This window comes from Elephantulus edwardii, unplaced genomic scaffold, assembly GCF_000299155.1.
Source record: "Elephantulus edwardii isolate Elephantulus edwardi_28Jun2011 unplaced genomic scaffold, EleEdw1.0 scaffold00193, whole genome shotgun sequence".
Taxonomy (NCBI): Eukaryota; Metazoa; Chordata; class Mammalia; order Macroscelidea; family Macroscelididae; genus Elephantulus; species Elephantulus edwardii.
In genome coordinates, this window is record NW_006399943.1 from 4848760 (window position 1) to 4874127 (window position 25368).

At 57.5% G+C, this 25368-nt stretch overlaps 1 pseudogene; it reads left to right on the forward strand.

The window, feature by feature from the left end:
• The first annotated feature begins 4390 nt into the window (after positions 1–4390).
• LOC102872100 lies at positions 4391–4997 on the forward strand (annotated as a pseudogene).
• Positions 4998–25368: the final 20371 nt, after the last annotated feature.

Sequence of the window (25368 nt, forward strand, 5' to 3'; positions counted from 1 at the left end):
TGCCAGGCTAGGCTATCATAAGCCATCCAGCCCTCTGGTGCCAGACATAGCCAGAGCCTCCTGGGAAAGATCAGTCAGCGACCACCCACTGGGAGAGTAGGGAGAGCTGGAGGGAGGTTTGAACAGCCACCAACTAAATTCTTTGCCACTTGTCAAGTGTCATCATGGGCAGACATGTGGAGGGACAGGCAGTGCCACTTAGCTCATGCCAGCAGACCAGCATCCTGGGACTCCCCACCCCCCTCTAGGAGCAGGGGCTCCATGGCTCAGTCTCCCAAAGCGAAGAACCTTTTCTCCTTCCTTTGAAGCTGTGGTGATGAAGAATGATATTTAACTAGAAGATGCTTCAAAAGGAAGATCCCCCACCTCTACCCCATCCCCAGGGTCTTCCTATCGCCACCATATTCATTGTTGTTGTTTGCTACTAAAAGTCAGCCTCCAGTGACCCCATGCACACTGCCCAGCCCTGTATCTTCGTAACCAATTTCAAATTGGCCACAGAGACCCCAAGGACTTTCAATAGCTCTTTCTCACAAGTGTGTTGCCAACCCTTTCTCCCTCGTAATCTCAGAGTGGAAGATCAGCTGAGTGTCTGAGCAGCACTCTGGCCTCCAGACAGGCTGTAGTGACCGTGCATGAATGCGGAACAGGAATCAAACAGGGGCTCATGTGTGAAGGTGAGGCCTCTACCAATATTCCCATTCTCCTGATGCATAAACTGAGTCATGAACAAACCCAGTGCCAAAGCTCAAGCAGCGCTGAGTTATGACAGTCCACAGGCAGCCCTCAGGGGGTGTGTCCATTTCCAGCTCGGGCTGGCCACCAGCTCTGTCCCTGGGAAGCGGCTGCCTCTGCCCTCAGGAAGCCTACCCCTGGCCACCTGGTCCAAGGAGGATGAGGACAGGTGCTGGCATGTCAACCTCCTGCTGGGTCAGTGTAAGACCAGCTCAGCCAGGGCCACTACTTCCAGATGCACTTTCTCTGGGATCACAGGCGCCGGGCACATGGTACAATCCTGTAGGCGAAGCCCCTTCAGGAAAGCAGCCCTTTGCGAGACATAAAGCACTGGTGGTTTTCTGCACAGGCTTTGGAGGCAGGGGTCCCCTTGACTGGCCAGGACGTCCTTCACGGAAATGACATGTCCTCAGCTAGGTCCACAGCCACCACTGCTCTGAAGGTCCTTGTCCAGCGGGAGTGAACAAGCCTATCCTGTTTTGTCTCCTAAACCAGAGCCAAGGGTGGAGGGAGAAGGGTGGACACAGAATGGGGGGGGTCACTGTGTGCCCTGAAGTCTGGAAGGTCCTGAGCCTTGTACTTGGGATGTGAACACCCAGAAATCCACTGAAAAATGAGGCTTCCCCTCTGGGATAGAGTAGGTCTTGGCCCCTCTGAGTGGCCCCACAGACACAGTACATGGCCAGGAAGCTCAGTCAAGTGGCCACGAGGGAAAAGGTGTCTCCCCCAGACTCGACCCAACAGCAGTGCCTCCCTGCTAACTGGTGGGCTTTCTCTCTTTCACTGATGCTGATTAAAGACGTGTTATCCACCCATGACCCTTCTAAGGCTTAAATTACAAATTGGCGTGATCGTGAGGTGCTGAGAGTGGAGGGTCTTGGGAAGGGTGCAGGGCTGAGCCAGGCTGGGCCTTATCGAAGCAGCACAGCCTACTTCAGAGCACGTCGCCTTTTAAGACAGTAAACTAACAAAGCTCCCCCTCCCCGCCGCCCCAGCTTAATAGAGCGCAGAGTTATAATCTGTGGCCTATTTTAAGCAATTTAATTTCCCATGACTTGTTTTCCAAATTAGCTTGACAATAAAGGGGTGCCCAGAGAGAAACACCTCCTTCAAAGTGAACCCCTGACAACTTTTAAACATGTCTTTATTTTATCAGTGGCACTTGACCACCAGCCCAAAGCAGTTCAGGTGGCACTGCAGTTGAAGCGTTTGGCTGTTAACCCAAGTGCTAACCCACCGGCTGCCTGAGGTAGAAGGTGAGCAGTCAGTGCCTGTGACCCTGCACAGCCTGGGGACCCTGATGCAATTCTAGCTTGTCCTCTGAAGTCACTATGCACCTAGCAGCTGTGGGTTCAGAGGCCTAGGCTCAAAGCCTTCCACAGGAGCTTCACCGAGTCCAGCGATCTGCTTTCGACACTCAGTCCTGGAGGCTGGATGGGGCAGCCCCCCTGCACACACCCGAGCGGGGTCGATGCTGCCGCAGGTCGCTCTCCTTTCTCAGATGTGCCGGAAGCGTGTGGAAGGCTCGTCCTGTCATAGCCAACAAGACCTGAGTTCTACATCAGTCAGCACAAGGGGCTGAACCTCTGCTTACTGGACACTGGCTTTCAATGCCTCCATCAGAGAACTGTCCACCACTGCTGGACATGGTCTCCACCAAGGCTGTCCACCACTGTTGGATATGGTTTCCACTGAGTTCTGTCCACCACTGCTGGACATGGTCTCTATCAGAGCTGTCCACCATTGCCTGACATGGTCTCCAGCAGAGATCTGTTCCTCCCCCCACCCCACCCGGCCAAATATGGTCTCCATCAGGGCTGTTCACCATGCTGGTGTCTCTATCGTGTTTGTTCACCACTGCCGGATTGTCTCCACTGAATTCTGTCCCTCGCTGCTGGACATGGTCTCCATTAGGGCTGTCAGCCCTGCCCTGGACCTCTCCGTGGTTTCTTCACCCCCACCACCCCACCCCACGCCCATTGCTTCATCAGCCCTTCTAGACCAAACCCTGCTTCCTGATTGGCTAAACCCTGGCAGGCCCATTGGAGCCACCCTCTTATCCTCTGCACCCCTCCCCACACTAACAGGGGACAGGTTAGGCTGCCCTCTGGTCTTGGATGGCCCACTACCACCTGCACCTTCCCTCACCCCCCACCCCTGATCCCACTCTGAGCGGATTAATGTTGCAGGACAAAGCCCCATGAGCTCGAGGTGCTATTTATGGAGCTGGATCAACAGAGAGCTGGGCCCCAGGAGCCGTGAGAGTGAGGATTGACCCACCCCCGATGGCATGCCAGGATTATAAACTGAAGCCACTCTGTCCCCCTGCTGGCCACCAGCTGCTGGCACTCATGGCTATCCCCCTTGGTGGGCTGCTGGTCCAGCACACACCACCTCCCAGCAGCTGGGAGGCCCAGCAAGGACATGGCCTTTAGGTGCCTCTTTTCTGTGCATGGGAAGGTGTGGACCTTTGGTGATCAACACTGCACAGAGGGCCATCCAGCAAGCCCTCCCACAGGCCCTCAAACCCTCCCACCACAGGTCAGGCACTCAGTTCCTCTGAGAAGCCATGATGGGCATCACTGGCAGCTCTGGGGCTCACCAACCAGCAGCTCCATGCCCCCACAGTCACTCCGGATATCTGTCAGGGTTCTTCAGCTTACAGAGGGACCCTCCCCTCTGTGACTGTCTGCATTCCTCCCTCTTCTAAAGCTCTGCTCAAAGGCAACAAGGATCAAGACGGCCTTGGGTTGGGTGCAAGCGAGGGTGCTGAGACACAGGGTCACGGAGACAGCTCAGTACACACGTGGTCCAGAGCCCAGGCCAGACCTCGGGGAAGACGCATCTCCCAGCCCGAGAACTGCGCAGGGGGCAGATGCAGGGCCAGCTGGTGAGGCGGCTGGTTCCATCCAAGAACAAGACGACGAGATGAGACAGGGTTGGGGTCCAGCACAGCAGAGCTTGGAAGCCCTTGGTGAGGTGCTCTGTCGCTGGCTGTGGAGGTTGTGGCTCTGTGTGAGGCATCTTCAAGGCAACTAGTACATCTGACCTTGTCAAGGAATGACGACATCATCCCAGAGTGTCAGCAGCACCAGAATGTCCACGAGAGATGATGGGAAACTGAGGTCAGAAGGCGAGAGCCATGTGGTTTCTCTGGGAGCAGCCTCGTCCCACTTATGACAGAGACTCGGCCGCTGCTTCCCAGAGCACTCTGAGTGGATGGCGTGACCTTTGTCCTGAAGTGGGTCACTCACACCCCTAAGCTGCTCAGTGGCCACTGCTGGGCCCTCAGAACCGCACAGGGAGCTTGGTGTTGGGGTGTCAACCAAAAGCCAGCTCCGCAGCTTCTGACCAGGTGCTCCAGCTCCCCAGGAGACATTCTTTGGGGCAAAGATGGAGATGGAGTTGGGGAGGCAAAAGCTGGACCTCCTTCTTCCTTTGAAGGCTCCAAAGAAGCCTTTCGTGATTCACATTAAGATGGCTAAAGGTAAGGGGAGCTCTGGTGGCCTAGTGGCAAGAAGCTGTACTGCAATCCCAGAGGTACACGGTTCAAATCCACCAGATGCTCTGCTGGAGAAGGAGGGACAATTTCCTCCTGTACCAGTCAGATCTGATTTGATGGTATATGCACAAAAAAGAATAATAATAAAAAAAGATGGCTAAAGGTGACCCTAAGAAACCCAAGGGCTAGATGTCTGTGTGCACTTCCTCTGTGCAGAAGCGCAGAGAGGAACCAAAAAGAAAACCCCAGCGTTCCAGCCAGTTTAGCTGAGTTCTCCAGCCGGGCCTCAGAGAGGTGGAAGACTGCCTAGGAAAGAAAAGGCCAAGTTCAAGGAGATGGCCAAGGCAGACAAGGTACTTTATGACTGAGAAATAAAGAACTACGGGCCAGCGAAAGGACAGCAGAAGAAGGACCCTAATGCCCCAAACGGCCTCCGTGTGGATTCTTCCTGTTCTGTTCTGAATTTTGTCCTAAGATCAAGTCAACGATCCCTGGTATCTCTATTGGTGATGTGGTCAAGAAGCTGGGTGAGGTGTGGAATAACCTGAAGGGTGGTAAGAAGCAGCCTTACGTCCACAAGGTGGGAACGGTGATGAAATATCAGAAGGGTGCTGTGGACCGTAAGTCCAAAGGGAAGTCTGATGGTGCAAAGGGCCCAGCTAAAGTAGTGAGGGGAATGGTGGGAGAGGAAGAGGAGGAGGAGGAAGGGAGAATGAAGAAAAAAACCAGTCTCTGTCTCCTTGTGAATACCTTAGCGTAGGGGGCGCTGGGATCGCGGCATTTCTTGGAAACCTGTTGCCCTCATTAGTTTTAATTACAAAATTGAATCATGATCATCTTGTAGTCTTTTCAAAGTGCTCTAGAAATCGCCAGTGGTTTATATGAAGTGACCATAGGGGTCAGAAGCACCAGAAACTGTATCAAAGCTGTATGTGTCCAGGCGTTTTTCAAATGGAAAGGCACTCTCGAGTTCTCCTTCCCATGGACTTTGCTGTTGGTGTGACAAGGCATTTCAAGATGTTCCTAGGGAGCTCTGGTGGCCTAGTGGCAAGAAGCTGCACTACAATCCCAGAAATACGTGGTTCAAATCCACCAGATGCTCTGCTGGAGAAGGAGGGGCAATCTCCTCCTGTACCAGTCAGATTCTATTTGACTGTACACACACAAAAAAACAATAAATTAAAATTTAAAAAAAGATGTTCCTGCCAATTCCCTCCTGTTGCTTTAACTTGTAAGGTGGTGATCACTATGGTTGTTGGCTGGAAATCCCGAGGTTTCAGCTGGCACAACTATAGTTTATAAAAAAGGACAAAATGCCCGAGACAAGGTGTTGTTGGTGGTTCACGCTTAGCATGAGCCTGGGGTACGGGGCATCAGGGGTGGGGGCAGGCCTCAGGGCACCCACGTGAAGCTGACCTGTTGACACCTGAAGGGTTTCCTCTTAGCTCTAGGCTCGCTTGTTTTTGCACATAGTGACATGACATCTGCTGTCATTCTAGTTGTGGAAAAGGGGGGGGGAGTTGTTTTTTGTTAGGTTCAGTCATTTTTAAACTTTCTTTGTAAACAAACTGTGGAACTCTTCGGTGTCAACAAAATGAAGAGTCACTGCACCCACAGGAGTTCCAGAACCTTCTGTACTAAAGACAATTTGCAATGTTTGTTCCTTTTTGTATGTTGTAGAATGCGGAAATGTTTTTGAAGTTAAATAAACAGTATTGTTGTTGTTTTTGTTGTTGTTGTTATATGCCATCGAGTTGCTTGCAACTCATAGCGACCCTATGTACAACAGCCCTGAAACCTGCTCTATCCTGTGCCAACTTTACTGTCTGTGACACACCTACTCTGATTACCCCAGTTACTGAATCAATCCATCTCATGGACGGTCTTCCTCTCTTGCACTGTCCATCCACCCTTCCTTAAAAAAAAAGATGACACACAACACAAATCACAAGGGCTACATGGGTGATGTTACAGGTATGAGGCATGAGGCTTGTCTGAAGTCAGGCCACATTACATTGGTCTCTCCTGGTGGCTTGTCGGAAACTCTGGGTTCCAGCTCTGACACCCTGTGCCCAAGTCAGTGCTTCAGCTGGCCCTGGTGACCAGACGCACCTTGATGTTAGAGATGCAGCTAAGATGCCCCAGGAGGCTTCCAAGGGCTGAGAGTTATCTAGATAAAGCCCAAGAGGACATAGCAGGAGTCTCAGAGCTCACCACTGGAGTCACCATACCCAATGCAAGAGGACAATCAGGAAGGAGTCAGTGAAAATGCTGTCCACCACACCAACTCAGCTTCTAGACCTCTCAGCCTTTAGAGGCCAGGGGCCTGCAGGTCATCCGTAATCTCACAGCTGTGTACCGGGCTGGGACTCAGCAGAGCTCAGCCTGTGGCCAGTGGCCAGATGGACAGCAGGAGTGAGGAAGGGAATAAGGGGGAGGGCAGGTGACTGCGGATCAACAGATGGATATGGGAATAGATTAGAAATAAAACGCATTTTAATATTCTGATTTTAATATTGCCCAAAATTAAAATACCTAGAAATTAATTTAGCAGAAGATAGGTAAGATACTTCAGTGAAAACCATAGAACTTTCCTAACATAAATTAAAGATTTAAATAGATTACATACTACGGTCTTGGATTGTAGTATTCAGTATCATTAAGGTGTCAATTCTCCTCAGAATGATTTACAGATTCTATTCAATCCAAATCAGAAGTCCAGTAGATATTTCATTCATAACTCTCAAACGTGTTCTAAACTGTATACGAGAAAGTGCAGAATATGCAATAGCTAAAATAATCTTGAAAGCCAAGGACACTGTTACAGAATTTACCTCGTTGTAAGACTTGGAAACAGTCGCTTCTTTCTCCCGACCTTCTCTGACCTGCCTCTCACTCTCGCACACCCTCTCCTCCCAGCTTGGAAAATTCTGTGCTACTCTCCACTCCCCACCATTCCTCACAGCTCACCGTGCCCCTGACCTCCCCTCCCAGGCCCCTGTGCTCCTGTCCTCCTCTCCCCACCTCTGCTTCCCCTACCCCTGTCCTCCCCTGCACTCCAGTTTCCCCCTTCCCGCCCTCCACTCACCACATCCTTGTCCTCCCTTCTCCCCACCCCTGAGCTCTGCTCACCACACCCCTGTCCTCTCCTCCCTGGCCCCTGTCCTCTACCTACTGTTGCTGAGTCTAGCTCCTTCCAAGGGTGAAACCCCCAAATGGGTATAGCCCGAGAGTCCAACAGCAGGTGAACAGGTAAACAAAATATCATTCATCTGGGCAATGCATCTCAGTCAAAGAGAATTGAAGTCTGGATACACCCATATGGTAGACAAACCGGAGAAGGTTTTGGGTGAAGAAGCCAGACCCAGTGACCCCCAGAGTGTGTGGGACCCTTCAAACCAGTGGGTGGGCAGGCAAATACCAACAGACAGCAGTGGGGTGGGGAGCAAGCACCTTAGGCATGGAAGTCCTGTGGTGGAAAGGTGCAGGGGCCAGAAGGGCTGGGGCCAGACTGTGAGCATACCCCCAGTGCCCCACTTTAGCAAAGGGGGTTATTCAACACGGATGTCCCCTCAATCTTACAGTGAGGCCCTCCTCCCATGAGCCTACAGTGCCAGAAGCTGCCAGATGAACCCCTCAGTGGAGCACCCCCCCCCCGTGTGGAGCACCCAAACCCCTCTGGGTGTTTCCTGCCCTGGCTAACTGACCTGCGGGCACCATCCCAGAGCCTCCTGGGACACAGGAGTGTGTGCGGGCCCCAGTGTGGCTCTCCTCGGGCCTCCATCTATATTTAATGTGCATGTTGCTCACATTCTAGATCAAGAATAATCGCCTGTCTCGCTCCCATCCCCAGGGAGCGGGTTTTAGTTCCCTCTCCTCGAGGATCGATCAAAGATTAAGCTGCGGTGTAGCACTTTATTGGAGACGCACGTTTGCTGTGTTAACCGGACACAGTGAGGGAGGCTCAGCGTGTGGCTCGAAGCAGCTGACAAGGCAATGCTTCCCCATCAGCTCGGTCACCCGCGCCCATTCAGGCACACACAGAGCCCTCTGTGCTGTCCACGGGTGCAGCATGTTCCACGTGTGCAGGACACATGGGCACTGGCCACACATGACCTACACGTGTGCTCCATTCATGGGTCAGAACACTGTGTCACACCACACCTGGGAGGTTTGCCGCACACATACTCACACGTGCACGCACACCCATCATATGCTAAAAAGCACATGCTTTCCACATGCTAAAAAGCACACTCCCACATAGCACAGGCAGCATGTACAGTGACATGTACTAACACACATCACACACGTGTATCATCACGCTCCGCATGCACACTCACATCCCATACTGAGCGCTAACACAAATGCCTCCACACACCCCACACCACACTCACACCCCACATCACATCACACACATACAGTCTGGAGAGACCGTTTTAAGCTCCCTGTCCAGTTGTCTGTCTGGGAACATGCTGATCCATGTGTGTAAGTTTTTGTTACGTGTCATAGCTGACTCGTCAATGGGTTTTCTGAGGTAGTCAATCACACCAGAGGAGACTGCCCGGATTGCCAACCCTTCTCCCAAGGAGCAGCTGGTGGGTTCGAACCTTGTGCCTTTAGGATTGCAGTGCAGATTTTTACCACCAGAGCTCACTTATGTTTGTGTATAGGGCCCCTCATTTCTTTGCTGTGTGGAGCCGTGTGGTTGCCATAGGCCCTGCTGTGTGGTGATCCAGCTGTGGTACTTGGTAGGCTCTGTCCTTCTCTGCATGGCTCTTTGTGTCTTGAAATAGACAAACAATGCATTCGTCACTCAGGTGTTGGCTGCCATCTCTTGCCCCCTCCTCACTCCTGCCACCTATTTTCAGAACCTACAGCCAGCACTTCCCTCACACTTCTGCCTGTCACTCCTTAGAGAGCCTGTTGGGCTCAGGACCCCACCTGCTATCCACCTGGCCCCACCTCCCAGCCTGTTCTGACTATGGTGCACAGGGTCCAACCTCCCTTGTGCTCAATGCTGGTCATATCCACTCATCTTGTCTGTAGTGACCCTGGGGCAGGCCTGGCTTCCCCGGTCTCTCTCTAGGCCACATTCTGGAGCTGGCCAGGCACATCACCACCTGCTAGAGCGTGAGTCTTCTTAAACTTTCTCTTTAAGGAAAAAGAAACAAAGGCCAGCAGAGAGGGACTTTCCATCTCTGCTTTCCTTTCCCAAGTATCTCTCTCAAGAGAATTGAAGAATGGAGGAGAAAGGCTCTCAGGTGGGATAGGCCCTTGGGTACAGTGGGGTTCTCAGAGCAGTGAAGTCAGGGACATGTAGACACCACTACACCTCAGGTCTGACTCTGCAAGGGTCAGACTGTGTGCACGTAATCACTACCACATAGAGATACCTGTCTGTCTGTGTGTGTACACACAGGTGTACAGTCACAGGTCCACGTAGGGACACCTGTCTCTGGGTCTGTACAGTCACAGGTGCACGTACACCTCTGTATGTACATGCGTGTATATGCAGTCACATAGGGACATCTGTGTGTATGTGTATACATACGTGTACAGTCACAGGTACACATACCTCTTTGAGTGTGCACACAAATACACACCATCACAGACAAAGATCACTCTGTGTGTGTGTCCACATGTCCATAAGTACTCACATACACTGCTGTCTAGACAGTCTCCATTCTCAGGGACCGTGAAGGACAGAACTGAACTGTCCTGTGCATATTTTCTCTAAGGCTGCAATCTACAGAGGTAGACCATCACAGCTGTTTCTCATGGAGTGGCTGGTATGAATCCTCGACTATTGGTCAGTAGCTTTAACCAGCTTTATAACTAACTATAAACTATAACAGAGCCCCAGAGGCAGATGTATGAAATGTACACACACATACCGCAGTGTGCATGCGTACACATGTCAATACATGTACATGCAAGCGGTCACCTTGGCATGTATACCTGTCTCTGTGTGTACGTGTGCACACACGTGCAGTCACACTCATAGATACACCGTGTAGGTATCGGGGCATGTGCAAGCACGCATGCATGCACGCACTCTAGGCACAAAGCCGTTTTCCACCCTAAACCTATGGATTACTGGTTTGGGCTTTAGAATATAAGGAAGGAAGGGAAGAAAATTGCTAGGCAACCAGCCAGTGGTTGCTATGGCATTTTCAAGAGAGCAGCAGAGCCAATCAGGGCCGCCGGCGGCGGGTGGCGCGGAGCCTCCATATCGTGCGGCGCCCGAAGCCGAGCGCGGTGGCCCGAGCGCAGCGGAGCGGGGCGCGCGCGCCAGACGACGCGCCTGATTGGGACTGGCGCCTCATGAATATTCATCAGGCGGATCGAGGAAAGTCAATTAACTACTTGACTGCGCGCCGCCGCCTCTCTTTAACCATTTGCGCGCCGCGGGCCCTGGGCTCCCGGCCTCGGGGGTGGTGGAACGGCATCAGTTGCGTCCGCAGGCCGGCGCCTCCGGCCGCTCTCGCCTCGGGTTGGCCCAGGGTCCCGTGAGGTCTGCATTCCACTGGAGCCCAGCCGGCGGGGCGCTCGTTCCCGCCTCCCTCCATTCATTCCTCGTGGTCGGAGGGAGCTGGAGAGGGCGCGCGCATCTGCCGAGCCGAGCCCCGGTCCCTCTGAGGACTTTCCGGCTGGAGATTGTGGGTCGGGAAGAGGACGTCTAGGGCTGCCTGGGGTGGATCAGTCCAGGTGTTCTTGAGGGTGTTCTTGAGGCGTGCGTGGAAATCAGGTCACACAGATGGGGCTGGCTCCGGAGGGTAGAGGACCTTGGGGGAAGCCTGGGCCGGACTGCGGCCTCGTCACCCCCGGAGCTTCTGACATCCGTTCCACCTTGAGTTGTCTACAGGCTTTAGCAGCTTCAAGAGTGGGCTGCCCTCAGGACAGACACCTGTGCAGCAGATGCCCTGAAGGGGCAGGACGAGGCCAGGCCACTTACGGCCCCTGGAGGCCAGAAACATAGTGAGGAGGGTCCCCCAATCCTGAGCTTGAAGGGACATCACGGTCATTCACCCTCACAGCAGGGCAATCTTCCAGCCCGCCTGGACCCAGCAGACCCCGGATCCAGGTTCAGCTGGCCCACAGGGCACTCGTGGGGGCAGATACTGACCCTCCTGCCTTCTGCCTGCAGCTGGGTGTTGGGGGTGGGGTTGCAGGAGGCACTGTGTAACTGCTATACAGCACTGCTGTTGCCTCGGCTCAGTGGGGACCCTCTTGGGATGACCTGGCCCCATGGCCTGCACAGCTCTGAGGGCCTTGGGCTCTGTTGTAAACCACTGTATTTCTCCCACCTTTAGAACATAGGGGCCCAGACTGTTGCAACCACCCCTGTAGAACACACAACCATCCTGGACCCCAAGGTGGGCCCAGGCCCAGCAGGAGGGTGCAGGAGAGGTCCAGTGACCCTGTTGCAGTGCTCCCATGAGCCCAACGCTGGCTGGAACACTCAATGTCCTTGTCTGTGGAAACTTCCCCATGGCAGGAGACTGGCAGGGCTGATGCTGGTCAAAGGATAAATGTGGCCAGTGCTACGCTAGGTCCCAAAGACTGCCATTTGTTATGGACAAGGTCCATGGATGTCCTCAGTGGACCGAATCTCCAAGTCCCCCTGAAGCGGTGACCCAGGCCTGTGATCTTGGGAACAAAGACTTGGGGTCTGCAACCAAGAATGACCTTACCTGCATGGATGAGGTCCAGGTCACAGAGCCTATATCACTGGGCCACTTGACATTAGGACATGAGGAAGGGTTTCTCTCCTGGGAGATGTGCCACAGTGTCAGACTTGACCCCTCCTGGGAGTGCTTCCTCCCCATGTCCTGTGGCAGGACACCCCAGGTCCACACAGCACAGGGAAGGGGTGCTGAGAGACACCCTCAAGGGTTTGAGCCTTGTGTCCCTGGAAAGAGCCAAGTTCAGGAAGGGAAAGCCTGGAGCATCTGGAGCTGGGGAGGGGCCCAACCAAGTCATCCCAATGCACAGGGATCCTGGGACTATCCTGCCGATGGGAAGACCCAGAGAACAATTGCCAAGGCCAATCTACACACCTTCTTTCCCTTCACTTTCATCCAGTGGTGATGGAAACCAGAGGAGACTCCTCAGGTGACCTCTCCCAGGTGACATACAGGTGAGCCCTTCTGAGGAGGCAGGCTCTGCAAAGTGTGTTTGGTGGTCACGATTGTCCTCTGCTGCCTCCTGGGGCATTAAGGACTTGAGGGGCGCTGGCCAGCAGGGCTGTGACTATCCCATTTCCAGATGAGAACCCTGAGCCTCAGCACTGGGGCCACATAACAACCGCCCCATGCCTGGCAGCTCGGAATCCACCCCCAGGCAGCTGCTAGCCTGCCCGTGCTGGAGCCACTCTGGAGGCCACCTCCCTGCAGGGTGGCTAAATGCTGGTGCCCAGAGGGCTTCAAAGCCAGGTCCTCACCGAGCCCTTGGAGCAAAAGGGGTCACCAGAGTAAGAGGAGATGGAGGGGAAGCAGGGAAGGGATAGCGAAGGAAACAGGGAGGGGACAGTGAGGAGCAGCGAGGAGGGGGGCAGGAAGTGACAGGGAAGGGTAAAGGGCATGGATAGAGTCGGTGGGCCACAGGGAAGTGTCAGTGAAGGACTGAGGGGAGCTTAGAGGCCAGAAAGAGGCAATGAGTGGAGGAGGGGATCTTGAGGGACAAGAAGGAGCTGGGGGGGGGGAGAAGGTTTAGGGATCACGGAAGGGAAGGGGGAGCTTAGGTGACAAGGGACTCAGGGGGTGGAACCTGACGGAACCACGTGGGGGAGCAGCCAGGTGGGCGGGGCAGGGCCGGGCAGGCAGAGGAGGGCAGGGGTAGGGGGCCTGGTCCGGCGAAAGGGCCTTCCCCTCTCAGCCGTAAAGCAATGGGGTGGGAGGACGGTCATGAGACCTCACGTGGCCCCAAGGGGCCGGAATCCGCACCCCCCCTCCATGGAAGGGTTCTTAAAGCAAAGATCTGCGCCTCTTGGTTCTCAGCCCGGAGCAGATGGCGCCTCCCGAGTGGGCTGAAGAGCGCTTGATGGCGCCTTTCGTCTTGGTGTAGGCAGATGGAAACCTCGGGAAAGAAGCCACTAAGGACGCTAGCCACTCAGGACGCAGGAGCCTGTGGACAGCGGGCCAGGCCGACCATCAACCTGCGGCCTCCCGCGGCAGCTCTGCATGGAGGAGGTCGGTGATAACTCACCGAGTCCCTCCCCCAACCTGCTGCGGCCTCCCACCAGCCAAATCCAAGGCTAGCCGGAAGCGAGGAGCCCGCAGACGGAGCAGACGGGTGGGGTAGTCACTAACGAGTCAGTGAGAAGTGATGTCTAAGGGCCTTTCCCAAGGAAGGCTTCCAAGTGACCGAGTTTAAGCATGGTGCAATATGTCCCTCCTGGACACCCCCTTCTCACTTCTGACCAGCAAATACCTGAGTCCCCTGTTCCCTGATGGTCATTCTCATGACACCTCCCTCCTTTGTCTTCTCTGTGAGGTCTCTCTTCCCCCACTGCTCCCCACTCCTGGAACTCTGCCAGGATCAACGTCAAGGTCTAGCTCAGACCAACCCAGGATGTGGCCAGCACTGACATCACCTCTCATGGGAGTTTGAGACCCTCCCATGGGCTGGGACCTCTGGTGCCAAGCACCACCTTCAGGGCCCACAGCACTTTGGCCACAGAACTTCCTGACTTAGCTTGTTGTTAAGGAAGTGGAGTTGGAACTGACCCATAGTTGACCCTCCAGTGAGTTTTAAGAAGCTGTAAATCACACAGGTGATTGCTCATCTTCCTCCTGTGGAACAGCTGGTAGATTTGAACCATGTACTTTTGGGTTGGCAGCATGACTCCTTTTGACTAAACCACCAGAGCTCCTTTCCTGAAATGTTGTTGTTATTGTTAAGTGCCATCAAGTCCTAGGCGACTCATAGCGACCCTATGAACAAAAGTCCTGGACCCCTGTATAACTTTCGTCCTTTCTCCAGGTTCATAGGGTTTTTGTGGAATTGGATGCCACTCCTGCTTCCAAGCTTGTTTTAATCGGGGAATGCCACCAGGCACTGTCCACCAGGAGTGACCATTCTCACATTTGACTCCTCAGTGTCACAGTGTTCGGCTTCACAGGAACCATAAGTTACCTCTGTACAGCAAGTGGACATACCAGGGTCACACGACCTAGAAGAATGTTTCACCAAAAACAATTAAAGGCAGGCCTGAGGGCCGCGGAGTAGAGTCACCCACCTTTGGCTTGGGAGCCTGGCCAACTAGCCTGTCCGCTAGGCCAACTGCTCTCTCTATGCACGTTTTAGTTAAGTAACTACATTTTAAGGACTAACCAACCTGGCAACCAGAAGTAAATGGTTCACACCCCCTAGCTGCTACCTGGGAGAAAGTGGGAGCTGTTTGCTTCTGTGAGAGTTATAACCGTGGAAATCTCTTGGCCTGCTCTGCTTTGCTATGTGGGGTCCTTATGGGTCCAAACGGACTTGAAATCAGCGAGTGAGTGTTTTAAGGAACTCTGTTTGACTGTATGGATCATAACAAATTATGAAAAAAACTGAGAAGAATGGGAATCCCAGAACCCATAATTGTGCTCAGGAGAGCAAAGAAACAGCTGTCTGAACAGAACAAGGGGCACTGCATGGCTGAAAATCAGGGAAGGTGTGCGTCAGGGTTGTTTCCTTTCTCCTTGTGTTCAGTCTGTACACTGAACAGATCACTCAAGAAGCTGGACTATTGGGAGAATACTGTAGCATCAGGATCGGAGGAAGATTTGCTCCTGTGTTTATGCTGCTGACACAACCTTGCTTGCAGAACTGAAGCTCTTACTGAAGAAAATCAAAGACTGATGTGGGCCCGGGAGTCCTCTGGGGCAGCTCCACCTCTGCAGTCCTGCTGTTAGAATGGACTCAGCGGAGTAGGTTTGGGGTTTTAGGTTATCTCTTGTCCCAAATGAACAAGAACTCTGAAAAGAACACAATTTTTTTTTTATTTTTTTTTTAAAAGAACACAATTAAAGCCAATGGTCCTCCTTCTCCACCCGCAGGCCTGACTGTCTGGGGACTCCGAGCCTACTGGTCCACTCTGCTGAGTGGGAGTTTGAGATCTTCAGATGGCCAATCATAACCAGAATCCCATACACCACTCAGGGGGATTGGGGTAACTCAGCCCTATTTCAATTCTTCCTGCCTCCAGCTCCTTAAAGCCTGCCTTCCTCCCTGCACTCAAACCACAGAATACCAGCCACTCAATCCCCTGAGAAGAATGGGAATCCCAGAACACTTTCTTGCACTTAGGCAAAACCTATTGTTAGACCAGGAGGCAGTCATCAGAGCAGAGTAAGAAAACACTCCATGATTCAAAATCAGGAAGGGTGAATGACAGGGATGCATCCTGTCTCCATACTTTTTCAATCAATATGCAGAACAGATTATCCAGGAGGCTGGGCTCTATGAGGAGGAATGTGGCATCAGGACTAGAGAAAGACTCATCAACAATCTGCGTTATGCAGATGACAAAACCTTGCTTACTGAAACTGAGGAGGACCTGAAGAGCTTGCTGCAGAAGGTCAAGGACTGCAGCCTTCAATATGGATTGAAGCTCAACATCAAGAAAATAAAGATTCTCACAAGTGGGCCAATTGGCAGCATCACGATAGATGGTGAAGAGATGAGATTATTAACAACTTCAGTTTGCTTGGATCCACAAACAACACTCTTGATATCAGCAGCCAGGAAATCACAAGATGAAGTGCATTTGGAAAGTCTGCTGTCAGGGACTGAAGAGCAATGACGTCAGTCTGGAGACTAAGGTGCGCCTGATCCGGGTCATAGTCTTTGCAATTGCTTGCTATATGTCAGAAAGCTAGACAATGACTAGGGATGATAGAAAGAGAATTGATGCCTTTGAGCTGTGGTGCTGGAGAAGAGTATTGAATATACCATGGACTGTCAGAAGAACAAACAGGTTCATCCTAGAGAGGATGAAATTAGGCTGCTCCTTGGAGGCAAGGATCCTGAGGCTTCATCTGACATGCTTTGGACATGTTGCAAAGAGGGATCAGTCCTTAGAGAGGGACATCATGCTTGGGAGGGTGGAGGGACAGCGCAGGAGAGGAAGACCTTGGATGAGATGGATCAATTCAGTGAGTGGGATAATGAGCGGAGACGTGTCAGAGACAATAAGGCTGGCACAGGATAGAGCAGGTTTCAGGGGTATTGTACATCAGGTTGCTATGAGTCAGTCGCAAGCAACTTGACAGCACATAACAAGAACAACAGCAATCCCCTAAGAGCTGCTGGGTGGTGACCTCTCCCCTAGCTCCCACCTCTTGCCTTACTCCCAGATCTCTTGCCTCTTCCCTAATGGTCAACGCTAGCCACCCTGCTCTTCCGTTCAGAACCAGGCTCTCTCTCATTTCTCTTACACTGGGCTCAATCTAACCTCTCTTCCCCAGGCCTGGAAGACATGAAGAGAGGGGGTGAAGTCTTTCTTTAGGACAAAGCTGTGTCTGTGGAGGTGATAGCCTCAATACACTGGGCATTGAGGCTCTGCAGGAGGACCCTGGGAAGCCTCCAAGAGTTTCTTTTCCTTCTGGAATTCCAAAAGAGGTGGATGGTGGGGTCCTGGAAGGGGCTGGGGGTGGCAGGAATTTAAAAAGCCCAGAGGATCATAGAGATGGGAAAGAGGACAGGGGACAGCGTCACAGAGAGAGAGCAGTGAGGGACGTACAGAGGCAGAGGGCAAGGCCAGCAGACCAGATAGACCTGGAGTGGGAAGAGGGGCTGAGGGGTCAGAGGACCCACAGAGTGCAGGGCAGCAGAGGAGGGTCTGGGCAGACCCTCAGGGACACAGCACCAGGAATGCCCGGTCCTCCCCCAGACCACGGGTAGCTAGGGCCTTTTGCGACCCAGTCCTCCCAGCCCAGTTAGTGCGGAACCAGGCCGTTCTTGGGCTCCTCAGGCTTCCAGGAAGAAGGTGACCCCGTTTGTGGGGTCCTGAGAATGGGGTCCCCTGAGAGCTGTGGGAAAGGGGGGCCGGCCAAGTGGAGCTTCACTCCTGGGTGCCTCAGGGAACCCTTCACCATTCGTGGACTGCTGTGGCAAGTCTCCTCTCCAGGCTGGACCGATCCTGGGTCAGAGCACAGATAGCTGAGGGCCCAGAGACCCCAGCCCAGGAAACAGACAAACGCCCACGGGGATCTGAGAATACCAGCCTCGCAAAACCCTGGTTGGGGAAGCCCACACAAGGGCAGCCTCCAGAACGGTGCTGGTCTGACTGGCCACTGACCCTGCAGGACTGCTGTACGGCCCCTCCCCCGCAGGCTGCACATGCTGGGTCAAGATGCCCCCACAACACCACGTGCCCCACACAGAGGTCCCACCTGCTCCCCGCACAGGACCACGCTGGCCCCGCCCGCTGCGCGTTCCCTAGGCCTCTTTTCACGGCCTTGCCCACGGATTTGCTACCAACCTCCCATGGGCTATTCCACAGGCCACGCCCACAGACCTTAGGAGGTGGGATTAGAATTGGAGGGGTCTCGGCTGCTAGTGGTGGAAGTGGGGCTCTGCAGGACCCAATGAATCCTGGGAGACCAGGCCCAGAACCCCCACACTCTGCTCCTTGTCTCCTCTGCACTTCCTACGGGGCAAGCCCCCACTTCAGCCTCCTAGATCCCTAGAGATCCCTGCGACAGGCAGCCAGGATCTCCTCCCCACATTCTCCGGACCCTCAGGCGGGGCCTTGCGACAGGGGGGAGCGGGCAGCCCCAAAGCTAGGACCCTGCCCTGTAGGGAATGGAGGGAGAGTGGGGCCAGGCCGGGGCTGAGCAGTCTGAGGACACCAGACGACCTGAGGTCGGGGCTGCGATGCTGCTGCAGGGAAGGGGTGCTTCTGAAACCTGAGAGAGGTCGAGGGATTAGCCAGAATGCTCCTCTGCCAGAAAAATAGGCCCCAACGGAACAAAGACCAGTTCCCGCCGCGCCGCCAGCCAGGCGTCGGGTCGGGCCCCGCCGGTCAGCTCCGCCGACGAGAGCCACGCAGCGCGCTCAGGGCCTGCCCGGGCCCACGGCGCTCACTCGGCCATCCGCCGCCAACACTCCGCGCCCACGCCCGGCTACCTCTGGCCGTGGGCGGACCTACATCCAGGGTCCACGAGACCCCCACTCTGCAGAGCCCTAGAGCCTGCCATGCACTCGGACCAGAGTCTGTCCCGCCCCGGCTCAGGAGGGAAGCAGGAGTCGCGGGAAGAGAGGGAAGAAGGGGCCATGCTCCCAGTCCCCTGTGGGGGTCCGGGCTCTTGCGCGCCGCCCATCCAGCGCCATTCGGGCTTACAAACACCGCCTCTGTGGAGGGTCCTGCTCCCGCCTTCCGCCACTGGTGTGGAGGTCTCAGCTCCCCCGCCTGCTCAAGGGCAAAAGGTAGGCGGGACAAAAAACCCAGAAGGCAGAGTTCTTGCCCCGTGTCAGGCCTCTGGGTCCCTCAGGTCCCCCGTCCAGCTCATGGGGCATCTCCCTGGAGGTAGCAGCTTTGGCAAAGCCTGTAGTGTCTGCAACACCCTGGTATATGAAGCAGCCAGAGAAAGTCACAGGTGCACCCGGACGTGGACGCGAGCCTCAGCAGAGGCGCGGAGGGGCCTCAAGTCGGAAGGCCTGCTGGAGACCCCAGCCCTGGGAGGTCAGGCTCCTGTCCTGCTTCCTGGAGCCCCATCCCGCCAACCAATGGATAGGGCGAATGTCTCCCCTCGTTCCCGTCCAAAACCGAGATCAGAAACATCACCATGAGAAACGTGGGGGGGCAGCAGAGCGAAGGGGTTGGGGTGGGCACTGAGCTGCCGCCACCGTGGGAGTCCGAATCAGAAACGAGACGGGGCGGCCTGCGTGGGCACCCCACCACGCGCACGTTCAGACCGAGGTCGTCCTCTCCTGCTCATGTCGCCTCCCGCGCTGTGGGAGGGGTCGTCCCACGCCTCCCTTCTCCGGGCCCCTGCGAGCGACAGCTCCGCCCCATGCCCCAGGCCGCGCAGGGCAGGGTCCACCGCCCGCAGGCAGCTGTTCCAGATGCAGACCCTGCCTTCCCTTCCGAAGGAATGACAAGCCGCGGGGAGGGGGAGGTAGCAGTGACGGAGGAAGCGGAAGGAAGGGGGCTCTCCGCGGATTTCTGTTGATTTCCTGAATCCCACACTGTGGGGGCTTCCAGGGTGGCGACTAGAGGGCGGGGAGAGGGTCTCGGCCGCCCCCTCCCCGCCGCCGCCCCGCCTCCGCCGAAGCCACCTGACCCGGCTGCAAGTTGTCGGCCCGCGGCGCGGGAGCCTTTGTGCGCACTGAGTACGCCGGGCGACCCGGGAGCTGAGCCCGCCTTAGCCCGCTGCGTCTGGCCCGGGAGCTGGAGTCTGGGCCTCCCACGCCCGATTCTAGCACCCCTCTGCCCCACTTCTGTCCCCACAAATAAAGCCACAAACAAATTCTCGGTGCTCGGGCGAGGCGGCAGCGTGGGGAGCGGCAGAGCGAAGGCGCGGGAGAGGCGAGCCTGGGCCGCGCGCTGACGGAGCCGCAGCGGGAGCGCAACCCCGGCCGCCGCCCGAGCTGCAGTAAGTCGACTTTTAATTTTTTCTATTTAATAAGTCGACTTTTATGAAACCTTCGGAGGCTCCGAGGCCACCAAGAAGGTCCCTGCTGGGCGGTCGTGTGAGGGCGGGAGTGGGGGGTGCTGGAAGCAGCTCTTTCTTCCTCCCGTCTACCGCGGGTCGACTCCACCCTCCTCCTAGGGCCGCCCTTCCGCCAACTGGCCTGCGCCAGGCCTGCGGGACTCGGGGCTTGGACTGCCCAAGCTTGGAAGACCAGTCGGTTCCCAGGGTCCGAGGAGTGGGGCCAGGAGAAGGGAAGTCCCGGCTGACCTAGAGGGACCACAAAAGTCTCGTGGGACACAGAACCCGACCTCTAACACCCCGCCCAACTTCCTCGCCAGCCAGCCTGGGCCAAGGGAAGGGGAGGTCCGTAAGAAAGGGCAGTGAATCTGGGGCGGGTTACCACCTTCCCGGGCCCCGGGGTAGCCAGCCCTGCAAGAAGAGGCCTCCTAGTGGGGCCCTTTCTGAACCCTCCCTCTTAGAATGCGATAAGCCCCCGGGAGCTCTAGGGAGTGGAGAGAGCCAGGGAGCTAAGGGCTGCAGGTGGTCCTTGGGTCCAAGACCCGCCCGGCTCTGCATGGGAGAGGGAGGGCCCAAAGTGGAAGGAAGAAGTCGCGGGGATCAGGTTCGGCTTCAACACCATGGACAGCGGGCACGTGTGGGACTCGCCTCCGCGGCGCTGGTGACGGTAAGCATCCACCGAGGTGCCCTCTCGCCTGGGGACCAGGGGACACGGGTGCTGGGCGTGCTCCCCCGCAGGCAGCGACAGGCTGCACCAGGCTGCGGGACTGGGGGCGAGCGAAGCTGCCTGTTCGGTGCTAGAGGAGAGGGGGTTCTGCCTGGGGTTAAATAGTGAAGGCTGACCCCCACGCTGGCCAAACTGAAGGACTGCGGCCACATCAAGGGGGAAGGGGAGCCCTACCGCAAACAGAGAACCCGCAAGTGCAGGGGGCAAAACGGCCCCCAGTCCGAGCCTCCTGGAGGCTCTGCACCAGCTCCACCAGCGCAGGGCCCGGTATCAGGGTCCTCCAGGCTGGAGAGGGTCAGCCGGCTGCGCTCCAGGGCAGATGGCGGACGGGCTGGGTTGGGCCGGGGAGGAGGGGAGGAGGACAGAGGCCTGAGGCTCCCAGGCCCTGTGCACCGGGAACAAAGGCGTGCAGGAGAGCGCGTGGCCGCTGGCGTGGGGGAACTTGAATATCTGGCCCTAGGGGGACAATCGGGGTCAGCCTTCTTGAGGGCCTAGGCCTCGGCGCTGCAGCGGGGCTGTGTTTGGTCCTTACGCCTCCAGGGTCCCTGGGGCGAGAGCTCCCACCAGCTGGGGGAGGGAGCAGTCTGCAGGTGCGGCACCTCCTCCCCCGCCTCTCTGACACATAAAGAGCCCCGCCTGGGCTGAAAACCTGCGCGTGGCCTCTCTGAAGCCCCTTCTCCCCGAGGGCTCTGAGAAGGCGGCGCTGGGAGCCTGGGAGGGAAGTGAGCAAGGAGAACGGCCTAAGGCCTGGCCCAAGCCTGGAGTCGGAAGCGCCCTGGGCCGTGTGCGGGGATGCGCGTGGTGAGTTTCCAGGCGCAAGGTGCGGCTGGTGGGTGAGAGCGTGCTGCGGGGTGCTGCGTGCGCATCCCCGCGAGCGCTCAGCTGGCGGCTGCGGGAGGGAGCGTTTGCGTGGGCGGGGAGGGGCATCGTGATGGTTCCAGCGTGAGGGGGTCGCGTGAGAGTGAACACACGTGTGGCCACGGGCCTCTGGGCAGGTGGAGGCCGCTCGAGGGCGGCGGTCGGTGAGAGTGGAGGAGAGCGCGGGGCGGGCCGCGGCGCCGGTGCAGGAGGGGACTAGGCACGCACTGTGTGTGTGTGTGCGCGCGTGTGCGCGGCGCGCGTGCCCCGCAGTTCTCAAGGACACCTCGGGGAGGCGGCGGAGCCGGTGTCCGGGTGACGTCACCGCGCGCCCCAATGATAATCGCCCGGTGCCCGAGCCAAGCGCGGAGACGCGCGGAGACCGCCGCAGAGGCGTCGGGCGCGGGGACAGGCGCGCCGGAGCTGGCGCCTGCGGCCAAGGACCCTGCGGACGCCCGGCTGCTAGTCCACCTGCGGCGCTCGGAGATGCGTCCGCCTCCTTCGGCGGGTCCTCCCGCCACCTGCCGCCCGCGCCCGGCCTGCCGCTCCTCGAGCTCTCCCCCCGGCAGGCGCCCTGGAGGAGGCGGGCCTGGGCGGCACTGCGAGGACTCCAGGCGATGGCTGCTCCCGCCGGGAACGGGACTGGTAACTGTGCTGGGTCCTGGCGGGGGCGACCTCTACCGGGCCCCGGCCTGACCTCTGGGAACGCTCGGGCATCTTCCTGCCGGCGCGGGAAGGGCGTACTCGCGGGGCGGTAAAGAGACTGTTTTTCCCTTGAGAATCTAGATTCTTTCTTTGAACCGGCCCGGGACGCGCGCGTGAGGAAGGCGCGGAGTGGGGTGGGGGCCGATGCAGAGAAGCCCTGCTGCCCGCGACGGAGCGCTTAGCGCCCTGGGCAGCCCGCGGGTGGGGACTAGCGCGCACACACGCGCACAGCGCGCTCGCTCACCCGGCGCTGGCGCCTCCCTCGCCGCGCTTCTGCGGGGCAGCGAGCTCCGGAGACGTCCCGAGGGGCTGCCTCTGCTGCAGGAGAAGACGGGGCTCCTGGCAGCGGGAAGCAGCCCAAGGCTGGAGTCCGAGGGGGCGTCGCGGGCCCCGCGCAGCCTGCCCCACCCGGCCTGCGGCGAAGACGCTGAAATGCCCCTCGAGCGAGGACCCCACGCACGCCGGAGCGCCCCGCCCCGGGCCAGGCCGCCGCAGCCCTGAGGGCCGCTCTCCGTGTTCACAGCGGACCTTGATTTAATGTCTATACAATTAAGGCACGCGGTGAATGCCAAGAGAGGCGCCTCCGCCGCTCCTTTCTCATGGAAATGGCCCGCGAGCCCGGCCGGCGCGGCGCCCCGCCCGCGGGAGGACGGCCACCCGGCCCCTTGAGCTGCGGACAAATCCGGGAACAATGCTCCCGCCCCGAGGGCGGCCCAGCTGCCGGCCGGGGACCTGGCCCGCAGAACACAAAGGGGCCCGCACGCCTGGGGCGTCGCGAGGCGGAGGGGGCGGAGGGCTGCGGGCGCATGCCGGGACCTCGGCCACGTGTGTCCCCAACACCGCGCTGGAGAGCCGGGAGAGTGCGGTGGCGACCAGGAGGGCGCTGGAGGGGGAGACAAAGGGAGGGTGTGCGGGAGCCCCGGCAGGAAGGGTGGGCCCGGGAACGCGGCAGGGGAGGTTGGGCCACCTGGGTGAGTCGGGCGCTGTCCGCGGTGCTGGCGACGTGGGGGCCCGAGCGCGGCGGGTCGCGGGCCAGAGCCGTCCAGTGCCTCTTGCCCCAACTGCGGGCGCGTTGGACAGTTACCATGACAACGAGGGGCATTAGGGAAGGGTCTGAGGTCTCCAAGTCTGCGCTTTCCCGTCCTCTCCGCCGCGGGGCGCGGGTTGGGGCGTCTGGTGAGGCCTTGGAACGGCCCTCACATCCCCGTCCCTCCCCGCACCCCCTCCGGACGGGGCTAGAGCTGAGCGGCGCCCCCGAACCTCCGCTCTGCGGGTCTGAGGCACGTGAGCTCCACAGCCGGGGGAGGGGGGGGAATGACACGTCCCTCCCCGCCCCCTTCACCATCTGCAGCCGCAGTGACACCCACTCGGGTCTGCGGCGTTCCCGTCCTCAGAGCCAGCGCCACCTGCTGGTGTCCAGGCACCTTGGCCAGCGCCTGCTGCCCTCCTTCACTGTCCGCTGCCCCCAGCCCAGGACCCTCGGGTTCCTCCGCTGCAGGGCTGTATCCTGGACGATGGGATATGGCTTGCCCCTCAACAACTCTCCTCCTCTTTCAGCGAGTGTCCAGTACAGATTTTGCTGCTGCGGCAGTTTTCCTCTTAACTAGGCCAAATGTGGAGCACTCCCTCTCTCCAGGCCTCCGGCCGTAGTCTTCCTAGAATACCCCAGCGCCCCAGGCCTAGGTAGGCAGCAGCAACCCCTCAACACCCCGGCTCCTGCTGCGTTTTGAGAACATTGAAGGTGAGGTCCAGCCTAGACAGAGACGCAGGGCTGCCGGAAGCCGCAGAGGCCACCTCCCTCGTCCCAGCCCTGCTCAGGGTCACTCTGCGCCACATCCCCCTCATCTGTGACCCTGAGAGTCCAGTCTGACCACAGCACTGAAAGCCAAACTGACTGTGATGAGGTGTCCTCTATCCTTCCCTGTGGCTCATGTCTCCTATCCTCCCAGACAGCACTAGGCCCCCAGGAAACCCAGGGCACCTAGAGGAGGGGCCTTAAAAAGTCTGGGGGCTGGCAGCAGCCCTGGGGTGTCCCTGCATGCAGGGCTCCAGACTGACCAGGTTTTCACTGGGGGTTTCTCAGAGGCCTCCAGAGGCAGGTGACACTGGGGACCAGACCCCTGTGTCCAGAGGTCCAAAGATCTCTGGGCTCCTCTTGAAAGGTATCGGGCTGTGCAACAGTAGGGGTGGGGGCTTCATCCTCCTAGACTCCCCTGTCCCAGGAGGCTTCACATAGTAGTTCTCCCACATCCAGCGCTCCTCCCTGGAAAAAGGTCCTGCTCAGGGAGGGAGGGCAGGGGTTCCAGGCTGCCCTGCAGGGGGTAGACTCTGCAGTTAGAGCCTCTGCTCTGACTATAGTGAGCCTGCCGCAGTGCGGGTGGCCACGTGACACAAGACCAGGGTGCCAAGCCAGTGGCCGGCCGAGCCACCTGCCTGCACAGGGCCTCGAGCCAGAGCCACTGCAGTGCCTACTGCCCCCCACATCAGCTCTGCTTGTCGTTCACCACTCCTCAGTCCCACAAGTGCATGCGCACATACCCCCCAGGTCACACTCGCCACACATCCCGTCCAGATGGAGCTGGCCACACATCCTGTCCCAATAGCCCAGGACAGGATGAGATCAAGCTCAGCCACTGTGTTACGGAATCACTCAGCCCCAGGGCCCCTCTAGAAAAGATACAGGGGTCCTCCTAAGGAACACAGAGCCTGGGGCACAGCTCTCCAGCAGGGGCACATTGGACACAGGCTACCCCTGCATCACAGTGACTGGCCTGTACAGCACCTCATCCTGAGAGCCACAGCCCACCAGTTGGTCTCAGCTCCCTGTGAGGCTGGCCCGTGGCCACTCTGGTGGTGGCCGAGGCACATCTGGATCCAGCCTCAGATAGAGAGGGGCTGCAGAGACTATCGGCAGTTAGCCTGGATCAGAGTGACTACCTCCATCCGTCCCACAGGCTCTCGTGAGGCAGCCCATCAGGAGCCCCTGAGCCCCTTTCTCTCCATGCCAGCTGTAGGTTGGTCCTGGCCAGGGTGGTTGTTGGGAGCCACCTCTTGGCCATGCCTTAGAAGCAGGGCACAGCGATGGCTAGACCACAGCCACAGCCCACCACGATCTGATTCTGCCTCTAGTGCCCTCACTGGTAGGAGCTCACTAAACTGGGGGAGGGACAGGGCAGGGCAGGGAGAGAATATAAGTC